We start from the raw sequence: 15,118 nt of genomic DNA, 5'->3' as shown, positions 1-15,118 counted from the left end.
GTCCCTGGAATCATACCGTAGTAGCTGGTGCTGGGAGCTGGAGCTCGCACCACCATGCTGGAGCAGGGCTGCCCTCACCACCCCCTCCCATCTCCAGGTGATCCCTCTTCCTCCATCTGCAATTTGAGGGTACTTCCCGAAAATCGAGCGAGCAGGAAGAGAAAGTGCAGGAAGCTCACACTATTCTCCTTTAATCCTGCAGCTACCGTGAGGCGCCCCTCTGGCACGGATTCACTGTGTTAGCAGCACATCCGCGCTTATTTTTTATCATGACCCACTAGGAAAATCCATCCAAAGATGGCCACCGCTGTGGCCCGAGCCGAGTGATTTCCGGCTACAGAGCCACCGTGCAGCTGATTGGCCCCTTAACAGCTCTTAACCAATCAGCAGTAGCCGGTAGGCGTTGCCGACTCGACGAAGGCCGGGAGACAAAGGCCACTCCTGTCCGAGCCTGTGTCCCTGGATTCATACCGTAGTAGCTGGTGCTGGGAGCTGGAGCTCGCACCACCATGCTGGAGCAGGGCTGCCCTCACCACCCCGTCCCATCTCCAGGTGATCCCTCTGCCTCCATCTGCAATTTGAGGGTACTTCCTGAAAATCGAGCGAGCAGGAAGAGAAAGTGCAGGAAGCTCACACTATTCTCCTTTAATCATGCAGCTACCGTGAGGCGCCCCTCTGCACGGCTTCACTGTGTTAGCAGCACATCCGCGCTTATTTTTTATCATGACCCACTAGAAAAATCCATCCAAAGATGGCCAACGCTGTGGCCCGAGCCGAGTGATTTCAGGCTAAGAGCCACCGTGCAGCTGATTGGCCCCTTAACAGCTCTTAACCAATCAGCAGTAGCCGGTAGGCGTTGCCGGCTCGACGAAGGCCGGGAGACAAAGGCCACTCCTGTCCGAGCCTGTGTCCCTGGAATCATACCGTAGTAGCTGGTGATGGGAGCTGGAGCTCGCACCACCATGCTGGAGCAGGGCTGCCCTCACCACCACCTCCCATCTCCAGGTGATCCCTCTGCCTCCATCTGCAATTTGCGGGTACTTCCTGAAAATCGAGCGAGCAGGAAGAGAAAGTGCAGGAAGCTCGCACTATTCTCCTTTAATCCTGCAGCTACCGTGAGGCGCCCCTCTGGCACGGCTTCACTGTGTTAGCAGCACATCCACGCTTATTTTTTATCACGACCCACGAGGAAAGTCCATCCAAAGATGGCCACCGCCGTGACCCGAGCCGAGTGATTTCTGGCTACAGAGCCACCGTGCAGCTGATTGGCCCCTTAACAGCTCTTAACCAATCAGCAGTAGCCGGTAGGCGTTGCCAGCTCGACGAAGGCCAGGAGACAAAGGCCACTCTTGTCCGAGCCTGTGTCCCTGGAATCATACCGTAGTAGCTGGTGCTGGGAGCTGGAGCTCGCACCACCCTGCTGGAGCAGGGCTGCCCTCACCACCCCGTCCCATCTCCAGGTGATCGCTCTGCCTCCATTTGCAATTTGAGGGTACTTCCCGAAAATCGAGCGAGCAGGAAGAGAAAGTGCAGGAAGCTCGCACTTTTCTCCTTTAATCCTGCAGCTACTGTGAGGCGCCCCTCTGGCACGGCTTCACTGTGTTAGCAGCACATCCGCGCTTATTTTTTATCACGACCCACTAGGAAAATCCATCCAAAGATGGCCACCGCTGTGGCCCGAGCTGAGTCATTTCCGGCTACAGAGCCACCGTGCAGCTGATTGGCCCCTTAACAGCTGTTAACCTATCAGCAGTAGCCGGTAGGCGTTGCCGGCTCGACGAAGGCCGGGAGACAAAGGCCACTCCTGTCCGAGCCTGTGTCCCTGGAATCATACCGTAGTAGCTGGTGCTGGGAGCTGGAGCTCGCACCACCATGCTGGAGCAGGGCTGCCCTCACCACCCCGTCCCATCTCCAGGTGATCCCTCTGCCTCCATCTGCAATTTGAGGGTACTTCCCGAAAATCGAGCGAGCAGGAAGAGAAAGTACAGGAAGCTCGCACTATTCTCCTTTAATCCTGCAGCTACCGTGAGGCGCCCCTCTGGCACGGCTTCACTGTGTTAGCAGCACATCCGCGCTTATTTTTTATCATGACCCACTAGGAAAATCCATCCAAAGATGGCCACCGCTGTGGCCCGAGCCGAGTGATTTCCGGCTACAGAGCCACCGTGCAGCTGATTGGCCCCTTAACAGCTCTTAACCAATCAGCAGTAGCCGGTAGGCGTTGCCGGCTCGACGAAGGCCGGGAGACAAAGGCCACTCCTGTCCGAGCCTGTGTCCCTGGAATCATACCGTAGTAGCTGGTGCTGGGAGCTGGAGCCTGCACCACCATGCTGGAGCTGGGCTGCCCTCACCACCACCTCCCATCTCCAGGTGATCCCTCTGCCTCCATCTGCAATTTGCGGGTACTTCCCAAAAATCGAGCGAGCAGGAAGAGAAAGTGCAGGAAGCTCACACTATTCTCCTTTAATCCTGCAGCTACCGTGAGGCGCCCCTCTGGCACGGCTTCACTGTGTTAGCAGCACATCCACGCTTATTTTTTATCACGACCCATGAGGAAAATCCATCCAAAGATGGCCACCGCCGTGGCCCGAGCCGAGTGATTTCTGGCTACAGAGCCACCGTGCATATGATTGGCCCCTTAACAGCTCTTAACCAATCAGCAGTAGCCGGTAGGCGTTGCCGGCTCGACGAAGTCCGGGAGACAAAGGCCACGCCTGTCCGAGCCTGTGTCCCTGGAATCATACCGTAGTAGCTGGTGCTGGGAGCTGGAGCTCGCACCACCATGCTGGAGCAGGGCTGCCCTCACCACCACCTCCCTTCTCCAGGTGATCCCTCTGCCTCCATCTGCAATTTGCTGGTACTTCCCGAAAATCGAGCAAGCAGGAAGAGAAAGTGCAGGAAGCTCGCACTTTTCTCCTTTAATCCTGCAGCTACCCTGAGGCGCCCCTCTGGCACGGCTTCACTGTGTTAGCAGCACATCCACGCTTATTTTTTATCATGACCCACTAGGAAAATCCATCCAAAGATGGCCACCGCCGTGGCCCGAGCCGAGTGATTTCTGGCTACAGAGCCACCGTGCAGCTGATTGGCCCCTTAATAGCTCTTAACCAATCAGCAGTAGCCGGTAGGCATTGCCGGCTCGACGAAGGCTGGGAGACAAAGGCCACTCCTGTCCGAGCCTGTGTCCCTGGAATCATACCGTAGTAGCTGGTGCTGGGAGCTGGAGCTCGCACCACCATGCTGGAGCAGGGCTGCCCTCACCACACACTCCCATCTCCAGGTGATCCCTCTGCCTCCATCTGCAATTTGAGGGTACTTCCCAAAAATCGAGCGAGCAGGAAGAGAAAGTGCAGGAAGCTCGCACTTTTCTCCTTTAATCCTGCAGCTACTGTGAGGCCCCCCTCTGGCACGGCTTCACTGTGTTAGCAGCACATCCGCGCTTATTTTTTATCACGACTCACTAGGAAAATCCATCCAAAGATGGCCACCGCTGTGGCCCGAGCTGAGTGATTTCCGGCTATAGAGCCACCGTGCAGCTGATTGGCCCCTTAACAGCTCTTAACCAATCAGCAGCAGCCGGTAGGCGTTGCCTGCTCGACGAAGGCCGGGAGACAAAGGCCACTCCTGTCCGAGCGTGTCTCCCTGGAATCATACCGTAGTAACTGGTGCTGGGAGCTGGAGCTCGCACCACCATGCTGGAGCAGGGCTGCCCTCACCACCCCCTCCCATCTCCAGGTGATCCCTCTGCCTCCATCTGCAATTTGAGGGTACTTCCCGAAAATCGAGCGAGCAGGAAGAGAAAGTGCAGGAAGCTCGCACTATTCTCCTTTAATCCTGCAGCTACCGTGAGGCGCCCCTCTGGCACGGCTTCACTGTGTTAGCAGCACATCCGCGCTTATTTTTTATCATGACCCACTAGGAAAATCCATCCAAAGATTGCCACCGCTGTGGCCCGAGTCGAGTGATTTCCGGCTACAGAGCCACCGTGCAGCTGATTGGCCCCTTAGCAGCTCTTAACCAATCAGCAGTAGCCGGTAGGCGTTGCCGGCTCGACGAAGGCCGGGAGACAAAGGCCACTCCTGTCCGAGCCTGTGTCCCTGGAATCATACCGTAGTAGCTGGTGCTGGGAGCTGGAGCTCGCACCACCATGCTGGAGCAGGGCTGCCCTCACCACACCCTCCCATCTCCAGGTGATCCCTCTGCCTCCATCTGCAATTTGAGGGTACTTCCCGAAAATCGAGCGAGCAGGAAGAGAAAGTGCAGGAAGCTCGCACTTTTCTCCTTTAATCCTGCAGCTACCGTGAGGCGCCCCTCTGGCATGGCTTCACTGTGTTAGCAGCACATCCGCGCTTATTTTTTATCACGACCCACTAGGAAAATCCATCCAAAGATGGCCACCGCTGTGGCCCGAGCTGAGTGATTTCCGGCTACAGAGCCACCGTGCAGCTGATTGGCCCCTTAACAGCTCTTAACCAATCAGCAGCAGCCGGTAGGCGTTGCCTGCTCGACGAAGGCCGGGAGACAAAGGCCACTCCTGTCCGAGCCTGTCTCCCTGGAATCATACCGTAGTAACTGGTGCTGGGAGCTGGAGCTCGCACCACCATGCTGGAGCAGGGCTGCCCTCACCACCCCCTCCCATCTCCAGGTGATCCCTCTGCCTCCATCTGCAATTTGAGGGTACTTCCCGAAAATCGAGCGAGCAGGAAGAGAAAGTGCAGGAAGCTCGCACTATTCTCCTTTAATCCTGCAGCTACCGTGAGGCGCCCCTCTGGCATGGCTTCACTGTGTTAGCAGCACATCCGCGCTTATTTTTTATCATGACCCACTAGAAAAATCCATCCAAAGATGGCCACCGCTGTGGCCCGAGCCGAGGGATTTCCGGCTACAGAGCCACCATGCAGCTGATTGGCCCCTTAACAGCTCTTAACCAATCACCAGTAGCCGGTAGGCGTTGCCGGCTTGACGAAGGCCGGGAGACAAAGGCCACTCCTGTCCGAGCCTGTGACCCTGGAATCATACCGTAGTAGCTGGTGCTGGGAGCTGGAGCTCGCACCACCATGCTAGAGCAGGGCTGCCCTCACCACCACCTCCCATCTCCAGGTGATCCCTCTGCCTCCATCTGCAATTTGCGGGTACTTCCCGACAATCGAGCGAGCAGGAAGAGAAAGTGCAGGAAGCTCGCACTATTCTCCTTTAATCCTGCAGCTACCGTGAGGCGCCCCTCTGGCACGGCTTCACTGTGTTAGCAGCACATCCACGCTTATTTTTTATCACGACCCACGAGGAAAATCCATCCAAAGAGGGCCACCGCCGTGGCCCGAGCCGAGTGATTTCCGGCTACAGAGCCACCGTGCATATTATTGGCCCCTTAACAGCTCTTAACCAATCAGCAGTAGCCGGTAGGCGTTGCCGGCTCGACGAAATCCGGGAGACAATGGCCACGCCTGTCCGAGCCTGTGTCCCTGGAATCATACCGTAGTAGCTGGTGCTGGGAGCTGGAGCTCGCACCACCATGCTGGAGCAGGGCTGCCCTCACCACCCCCTCCCATCTCCAGGCGATCCTTCTGCCTCCATCAGCAATTTGCGGGTACTTCCCGAAAATCGAGCGAGCAGGAAGAGAAAGTGCAGGAAGCTCGCACTATTCTCCTTTAATCCTGCAGCTACCGTGAGGCGCCCCTCTGGCACGGCTTCACTGTGTTAGCAGCACATACACGCTTATTTTTTATCACGACCCACGAGGAAAATCCATCCAAAGATGGCCACCGCTGTGGCCCGAGCCGAGTGATTTCCGGCTACAGAGCCACCGTGCAGCTGATTGGACCCTTAACAGCTCTTAACCAATCAGCAGTAGCCGGTAGGCGTTGCCGGCTCGACGAAGGCCGGGAGACAAAGGCCACTCCTGTCCGAGCCTGTGTCCCTGGAATCATACCGTAGTAGCTGGTGCTGGGAGCTGGAGCTCGCACCACCATGCTGGAGCAGGGCTGCCCTCACCACCCCGTCCCATCTCCAGGTGATCCCTCTGCCTCCATCTGCAATTTGAGGGTACTTCCCGAAAATCGAGCGAGCAGGAAGAGAAAGTGCAGGAAGCTCGCACTTTTCTCCTTTAATCCTGCAGCTACTGTGAGGCGCCCCTCTGGCACGGCTTCACTGTGTTAGCAGCACATCCGCGCTTATTTTTTATCACGACCCACTAGGAAAATCCATCCAAAGATGGCCACCGCTGTGGCCCGAGCTGAGTCATTTCCGGCTACAGAGCCACCGTGCAGCTGATTGGCCCCTTAACAGCTGTTAACCTATCAGCAGTAGCCGGTAGGCGTTGCCGGCTCGACGAAGGCCGGGAGACAAAGGCCACTTCTGTCCGAGCCTGTGTCCCTGGAATCATACCGTAGTAGCTGGTGCTGGGAGCTGGAGCTCGCACCACCATGCTGGAGCAGGGCTGCCCTCACCACCCCGTCCCATCTCCAGGTGATCCCTCTGCCTCCATCTGCAATTTGAGGGTACTTCCCGAAAATCGAGCGAGCAGGAAGAGAAAGTACAGGAAGCTCGCACTATTCTCCTTTAATCCTGCAGCTACCGTGAGGCGCCCCTCTGGCACGGCTTCACTGTGTTAGCAGCACATCCGCGCTTATTTTTTATCATGACCCACTAGGAAAATCCATCCAAAGATGGCCACCGCTGTGGCCCGAGCCGAGTGATTTCCGGCTACAGAGCCACCGTGCAGCTGATTGGCCCCTTAACAGCTCTTAACCAATCAGCAGTAGCCGGTAGGCGTTGCCGGCTCGACGAAGGCCGGGAGACAAAGGCCACTCCTGTCCGAGCCTGTGTCCCTGGAATCATACCGTAGTAGCTGGTGCTGGGAGCTGGAGCCTGCACCACCATGCTGGAGCTGGGCTGCCCTCACCACCACCTCCCATCTCCAGGTGATCCCTCTGCCTCCATCTGCAATTTGCGGGTACTTCCCAAAAATCGAGCGAGCAGGAAGAGAAAGTGCAGGAAGCTCACACTATTCTCCTTTAATCCTGCAGCTACCGTGAGGCGCCCCTCTGGCACGGCTTCACTGTGTTAGCAGCACATCCACGCTTATTTTTTATCACGACCCATGAGGAAAATCCATCCAAAGATGGCCACCGCCGTGGCCCGAGCCGAGTGATTTCTGGCTACAGAGCCACCGTGCATATGATTGGCCCCTTAACAGCTCTTAACCAATCAGCAGTAGCCGGTAGGCGTTGCCGGCTCGACGAAGTCCGGGAGACAAAGGCCACGCCTGTCCGAGCCTGTGTCCCTGGAATCATACCGTAGTAGCTGGTGCTGGGAGCTGGAGCTCGCACCACCATGCTGGAGCAGGGCTGCCCTCACCACCACCTCCCTTCTCCAGGTGATCCCTCTGCCTCCATCTGCAATTTGCTGGTACTTCCCGAAAATCGAGCGAGCAGGAAGAGAAAGTGCAGGAAGCTCGCACTTTTCTCCTTTAATCCTGCAGCTACCCTGAGGCGCCCCTCTGGCACGGCTTCACTGTGTTAGCAGCACATCCACGCTTATTTTTTATCATGACCCACTAGGAAAATCCATCCAAAGATGGCCACCGCCGTGGCCCGAGCCGAGTGATTTCTGGCTACAGAGCCACCGTGCAGCTGATTGGCCCCTTAATAGCTCTTAACCAATCAGCAGTAGCCGGTAGGCATTGCCGGCTCGACGAAGGCTGGGAGACAAAGGCCACTCCTGTCCGAGCCTGTGTCCCTGGAATCATACCGTAGTAGCTGGTGCTGGGAGCTGGAGCTCGCACCACCATGCTGGAGCAGGGCTGCCCTCACCACACACTCCCATCTCCAGGTGATCCCTCTGCCTCCATCTGCAATTTGAGGGTACTTCCCAAAAATCGAGCGAGCAGGAAGAGAAAGTGCAGGAAGCTCGCACTTTTCTCCTTTAATCCTGCAGCTACTGTGAGGCGCCCCTCTGGCACGGCTTCACTGTGTTAGCAGCACATCCGCGCTTATTTTTTATCACGACTCACTAGGAAAATCCATCCAAAGATGGCCACCGCTGTGGCCCGAGCTGAGTGATTTCCGGCTACAGAGCCACCGTGCAGCTGATTGGCCCCTTAACAGCTCTTAACCAATCAGCAGCAGCCGGTAGGCGTTGCCTGCTCGACGAAGGCCGGGAGACAAAGGCCACTCCTGTCCGAGCCTGTCTCCCTGGAATCATACCGTAGTAACTGGTGCTGGGAGCTGGAGCTCGCACCACCATGCTGGAGCAGGGCTGCCCTCACCACCCCCTCCCATCTCCAGGTGATCCCTCTGCCTCCATCTGCAATTTGAGGGTACTTCCCGAAAATCGAGCGAGCAGGAAGAGAAAGTGCAGGAAGCTCGCACTATTCTCCTTTAATCCTGCAGCTACCGTGAGGCGCCCCTCTGGCACGGCTTCACTGTGTTAGCAGCACATCCGCGCTTATTTTTTATCATGACCCACTAGGAAAATCCATCCAAAGATGGCCACCGCTGTGGCCCGAGTCGAGTGATTTCCGGCTACAGAGCCACCGTGCAGCTGATTGGCCCCTTAGCAGCTCTTAACCAATCAGCAGTAGCCGGTAGGCGTTGCCGGCTCGACGAAGGCCGGGAGACAAAGGCCACTCCTGTCCGAGCCTGTGTCCCTGGAATCATACCGTAGTAGCTGGTGCTGGGAGCTGGAGCTCGCACCACCATGCTGGAGCAGGGCTGCCCTCACCACCACCTCCCATCTCCAGGTGATCCCTCTGCCTCCATCTGCAATTTGAGGGTACTTCCCGAAAATCGAGCGAGCAGGAAGAGAAAGTGCAGGAAGCTCGCACTTTTCTCCTTTAATCCTGCAGCTACCGTGAGGCGCCCCTCTGGCATGGCTTCACTGTGTTAGCAGCACATCCGCGCTTATTTTTTATCATGACCCACTAGAAAAATCCATCCAAAGATGGCCACCGCTGTGGCCCGAGCCGAGGGATTTCCGGCTACAGAGCCACCTTGCAGCTGATTGGCCCCTTAACAGCTCTTAACCAATCAGCAGTAGCCGATAGGCGTTGCCGGCTCGACGAAGGCCGGGATACAAAGGCCACTCCTGTCCGAGCCTGTGTCCCTGGAATCATACCGTAGTAGCTGGTGCTGGGAGCTGGAGCTCGCACCACCATGCTGGAGCAGGGCTGCCCTCACCACCACCTCCCATCTCCAGGTGATCCCTCTGCCTCCATCTGCAATTTGCGGGTACTTCCTGAAAATCGAGAGAGCAGGAAGAGAAAGTGCAGGAAGCTCACACTATTCTCCTTTAATCCTGCAGCTACCGTGAGGCGCCCCTCTGGCACGGCTTCACTGTTTTAGCAGCACATCCACGCTTATTTTTTATCACGACCCACGAGGAAAATCCATCCAAAGATGGCCACCGCTGTGGCCCGAGCCGAGTGATTTCCGGCTACAGAGCCACCGTGCAGCTGATTGGCCCCTTAACAGCTCTTAACCAATCAGCAGTAGCCGGTAGGCGTTGCCGGCTCGACAAAGGCCGGGAGACAAAGGCCACTCCTGTCCGAGCCTTTGACCCTGGAATCATACCGTAGTAGCTGGTGCTGGGAGCTGGAGCTCGCACTACCATGCTGGAGCAGGGCTGCCCTCACCACCACCTCCCATCTCCAGGTGATCCCTCTGCCTCCATCTGCAATTTGCGGGTACTTCCCGACAATCGAGCGAGCAGGAAGAGAAAGTGCAGGAAGCTCGCACTATTCTCCTTTAATCCTGCAGCTACCGTGAGGCGCCCCTCTGGCACGGCTTCACTGTGTTAGCAGCACATCCACGCTTATTTTTTATCACGACCCACGAGGAAAATCCATCCAAAGAGGGCCACCGCCGTGGCCCGAGCCGAGTGATTTCCGGCTACAGAGCCACCGTGCAGCTGATTGGCCACTTAACAGCTCTTAACCAATCAGCAGTAGCCGGTAGGCGTTGCCAGCTCGACGAAGGCCGGGAGACAAAGGCCACTCCTGTCCGAGCCTGTGTACCTGGAATCATACCGTAGTAGCTGGTGCTGGGAGCTGGAGCTCGCACCACCATGCTGGAGCAGGGCTGCCCTCACCACCCCCTCCCATCTCCAGGCGATCCTTCTGCCTCCATCAGCAATTTGCGGGTACTTCCCGAAAATCGAGCGAGCAGGAAGAGAAAGTGCAGGAAGCTCGCACTATTCTCCTTTAATCCTGCAGCTACCGTGAGGCGCCCCTCTGGCACGGCTTCACTGTGTTAGCAGCACATCCACGCTTATTTTTTATCACGACCCACGAGGAAAATCCATCCAAAGATGGCCACCGCTGTGGCCCGAGCCGAGTGATTTCCGGCTACAGAGCCACCGTGCAGCTGATTGGACCCTTAACAGCTCTTAACCAATCAGCAGTAGCCGGTAGGCGTTGCCGGCTCGACGAAGGCCGGGAGACAAAGGCCACTCCTGTCCGAGCCTGTGTCCCTGGAATCATACCGTAGTAGCTGGTGATGGGAGCTGGAGCTCGCACCACCATGCTGGAGCAGGGCTGCCCTCACCACCACCTCCCATCTCCAGGTGATCCCTCTGCCTCCATCTGCAATTTGCGGGTACTTCCTGAAAATCGAGCGAGCAGGAAGAGAAAGTGCAGGAAGCTCGCACTATTCTCCTTTAATCCTGCAGCTACCGTGAGGCGCCCCTCTGGCACGGCTTCACTGTGTTAGCAGCACATCCACGCTTATTTTTTATCACGACCCACGAGGAAAGTCCATCCAAAGATGGCCACCGCCGTGACCCAAGCCGAGTGATTTCTGGCTACAGAGCCACCGTGCAGCTGATTGGCCCCTTAACAGCTCTTAACCAATCAGCAGTAGCCGGTAGGCGTTGCCAGCTCGACGAAGGCCAGGAGACAAAGGCCACTCTTGTCCGAGCCTGTGTCGCTGGAATCATACCGTAGTAGCTGGTGCTGGGAGCTGGAGCTCGCACCACCCTGCTGGAGCAGGGCTGCCCTCACCACCCGCTCCCATCTCCAGGTGATCGCTCTGCCTCCATCTGCAATTTGAGGGTACTTCCCGAAAATCGAGCGAGCAGGAAGAGAAAGTGCAGGAAGCTCGCACTTTTCTCCTTTAATCCTGCAGCTACTGTGAGGCGCCCCTCTGGCACGGCTTCACTGTGTTAGCAGCACATCCGCGCTTATTTTTTATCACGACCCACTAGGAAAATCCATCCAAAGATGGCCACCGCTGTGGCCCGAGCTGAGTCATTTCCGGCTACAGAGCCACCGTGCAGCTGATTGGCCCCTTAACAGCTGTTAACCAATCAGCAGTAGCCGGTAGGCGTTGCCGGCTCGACGAAGGCCGGGAGACAAAGGCCACTCCTGTCCGAGCCTGTGTCCCTGGAATCATACCGTAGTAGCTGGTGCTGGGAGCTGGAGCTCGCACCACCATGCTGGAGCAGGGCTGCCCTCACCACCCCGTCCCATCTCCAGGTGATCCCTCTGCCTCCATCTGCAATTTGAGGGTACTTCCCGAAAATCGAGCGAGCAGGAAGAGAAAGTACAGGAAGCTCGCACTATTCTCCTTTAATCCTGCAGCTACCGTGAGGCGCCCCTCTGGCACGGCTTCACTGTGTTAGCAGCACATCCGCGCTTATTTTTTATCATGACCCACTAGGAAAATCCATCCAAAGATGGCCACCGCTGTGGCCCGAGCCGAGTGATTTCCGGCTACAGAGCCACCGTGCAGCTGATTGGCCCCTTAACAGCTCTTAACCAATCAGCAGTAGCCGGTAGGCGTTGCCGGCTCGACGAAGGCCGGGAGACAAAGGCCACTCCTGTCCGAGCCTGTGTCCCTGGAATCATACCGTAGTAGCTGGTGCTGGGAGCTGGAGCCTGCACCACCATGCTGGAGCAGGGCTGCCCTCACCACCACCTCCCATCTCCAGGTGATCCCTCTGCCTCCATCTGCAATTTGCGGGTACTTCCCGAAAATCGAGCGAGCAGGAAGAGAAAGTGCAGGAAGCTCACACTATTCTCCTTTAATCCTGCAGCTACCGTGAGGCGCCCCTCTGGCACGGCTTCACTGTGTTAGCAGTACATCCACGCTTATTTTTTATCACGACCCATGAGGAAAATCCATCCAAAGATGGCCACCGCCGTGGCCCGAGCCGAGTGATTTCTGGCTACAGAGCCACCGTGCATATGATTGGCCCCTTAACAGCTCTTAACCAATCAGCAGTAGCCGGTAGGCGTTGCCGGCTCGACGAAATCCGGGAGACAATGGCCACGCCTGTCCGAGCCTGTGTCCCTGGAATCATACCGTAGTAGCTGGTGCTGGGAGCTGGAGCTCGCACCACCATGCTGGAGCAGGGCTGCCCTCACCACCACCTCCCTTCTCCAGGTGATCCCTCTGCCTCCATCTGCAATTTGCTGGTACTTCCCGAAAATCGAGCAAGCAGGAAGAGAAAGTGCAGGAAGCTCGCACTTTTCTCCTTTAATCCTGCAGCTACCCTGAGGCGCCCCTCTGGCACGGCTTCACTGTGTTAGCAGCACATCCACGCTTATTTTTTATCATGACCCACTAGGAAAATCCATCCAAAGATGGCCACCGCCGTGGCCCGAGCCGAGTGATTTCTGGCTACAGAGCCACCGTGCAGCTGATTGGCCCCTTAACAGCTCTTAACCAATCAGCAGTAGCCGGTAGGCATTGCCGGCTCGACGAAGGCTGGGAGACAAAGGCCACTCCTGTCCGAGCCTGTGTCCCTGGAATCATACCGTAGTAGCTGGTGCTGGGAGCTGGAGCTCGCACCACCATGCTGGAGCAGGGCTGCCCTCACCACACCCTCCCATCTCCAGGTGATTCCTCTGCCTCCATCTGCAATTTGAGGGTACTTCCCGAAAATCGAGCGAGCAGGAAGAGAAAGTGCAGGAAGCTCGCACTTTTCTCCTTTAATCCTGCAGCTACTGTGAGGCGTCCCTCTGGCACGGCTTCACTGTGTTAGCAGCACATCCGCGCTTATTTTTTATCACGACCCACTAGGAAAATCCATCCAAAGATGGCCACCGCTGTGGCCCGAGCTGAGTGATTTCCGGCTACAGAGCCACCGTGCAGCTGATTGGCCCTTTAACAGCTCTTAACCAATCAGCAGCAGCCGGTAGGCGTTGCCTGCTCGACGAAGGCCGGGAGACAAAGGCCACTCCTGTCCGAGCCTGTCTCCCTGGAATCATACCGTAGTAACTGGTGCTGGGAGCTGGAGCTCGCACCACCATGCTGGAGCAGGGCTGCCCTCACCACCCCCTCCCATCTCCAGGTGATCCCTCTGCCTCCATCTGCAATTTGAGGGTACTTCCCGAAAATCGAGCGAGCAGGAAGAGAAAGTGCAGGAAGCTCGCACTATTCTCCTTTAATCCTGCAGCTACCGTGAGGCGCCCCTCTGGCATGGCTTCACTGTGTTAGCAGCACATCCGCGCTTATTTTTTATCATGACCCACTAGAAAAATCCATCCAAAGATGGCCACCGCTGTGGCCCGAGCCGAGGGATTTCCGGCTACAGAGCCACCATGCAGCTGATTGGCCCCTTAACAGCTCTTAACCAATCACCAGTAGCCGGTAGGCGTTGCCGGCTTGACGAAGGCCGGGAGACAAAGGCCACTCCTGTCCGAGCCTGTGACCCTGGAATCATACCGTAGTAGCTGGTGCTGGGAGCTGGAGCTCGCACCACCATGCTAGAGCAGGGCTGCCCTCACCACCACCTCCCATCTCCAGGTGATCCCTCTGCCTCCATCTGCAATTTGCGGGTACTTCCCGACAATCGAGCGAGCAGGAAGAGAAAGTGCAGGAAGCTCGCACTATTCTCCTTTAATCCTGCAGCTACCGTGAGGCGCCCCTCTGGCACGGCTTCACTGTGTTAGCAGCACATCCACGCTTATTTTTTATCACGACCCACAAGGAAAATCCATCCAAAGAGGGCCACCGCCGTGGCCCGAGCCGAGTGATTTCCGGCTACAGAGCCACCGTGCAGCTGATTGGCCACTTAACAGCTCTTAACCAATCAGCAGTAGCCGGTAGGCGTTGCCAGCTCGACGAAGGCCGGGAGACAAAGGCCACTCCTGTCCGAGCCTGTGTACCTGGAATCATACCGTAGTAGCTGGTGCTGGGAGCTGGAGCTCGCACCACCATGCTGGAGCAGGGCTGCCCTCACCACCCCCTCCCATCTCCAGGCGATCCTTCTGCCTCCATCAGCAATTTGCGGGTACTTCCCGAAAATCGAGCGAGCAGGAAGAGAAAGTGCAGGAAGCTCGCACTATTCTCCTTTAATCCTGCAGCTACCGTGAGGCGCCCCTCTGGCACGGCTTCACTGTGTTAGCAGCACATACACGCTTATTTTTTATCACGACCCACGAGGAAAATCCATCCAAAGATGGCCACCGCTGTGGCCCGAGCCGAGTGATTTCCGGCTACAGAGCCACCGTGCAGCTGATTGGACCCTTAACAGCTCTTAACCAATCAGCAGTAGCCGGTAGGCGTTGCCGGCTCGACGAAGGCCGGGAGACAAAGGCCACTCCTGTCCGAGCCTGTGTCCCTGGAATCATACCGTAGTAGCTGGTGCTGGGAGCTGGAGCTCGCACCACCATGCTGGAGCAGGGCTGCCCTCACCACCACCTCCCATCTCCAGGTGATCCCTCTGCCTCCATCTGCAATTTGCGGGTACTTCCCGAAAATCGAGCGAGCAGGAAGAGAAAGTGCAGGAAGCTCGCACTATTCTCCTTTAATCCTGCAGCTACCTTGAGGCGCCCCTCTGGCACGGCTTCACTGTGTTAGCAGCACATCCACGCTTATTTTTTATCACAACCCACTAGGAAAATCCATCCAAAGATGGCCACCGCTGTGGCCCGAGCTGAGTGATTTCCAGCTACAGAGCCACCGTGCAGCTGATTGGCCCCTTAACAGCTCTTAACCAATCAGCAGTAGCCGGTAGGCGTTGCCGGCTCGACGAAGGCCGGGAGACAAAGGCCACTCCTGTCCGAGCCTGTGTCCCTGCAATCATACCGTAGTAGCTGGGAGCTGGAGCTCGCACCACCATGCTGGAGCAGGGCTGCCCTCACCACCCCCTCCCATCTCCAGGTGATCCCTCTGCC

The sequence above is a fragment of the Ambystoma mexicanum genome, chromosome 6p, assembly GCF_040938575.1.
Source record: "Ambystoma mexicanum isolate Mex_15411 chromosome 6p, UKY_AmexF1_1, whole genome shotgun sequence".
NCBI lineage: Eukaryota > Metazoa > Chordata > Amphibia > Caudata > Ambystomatidae > Ambystoma > Ambystoma mexicanum.
This window is presented reverse-complemented; position numbering follows the sequence as displayed.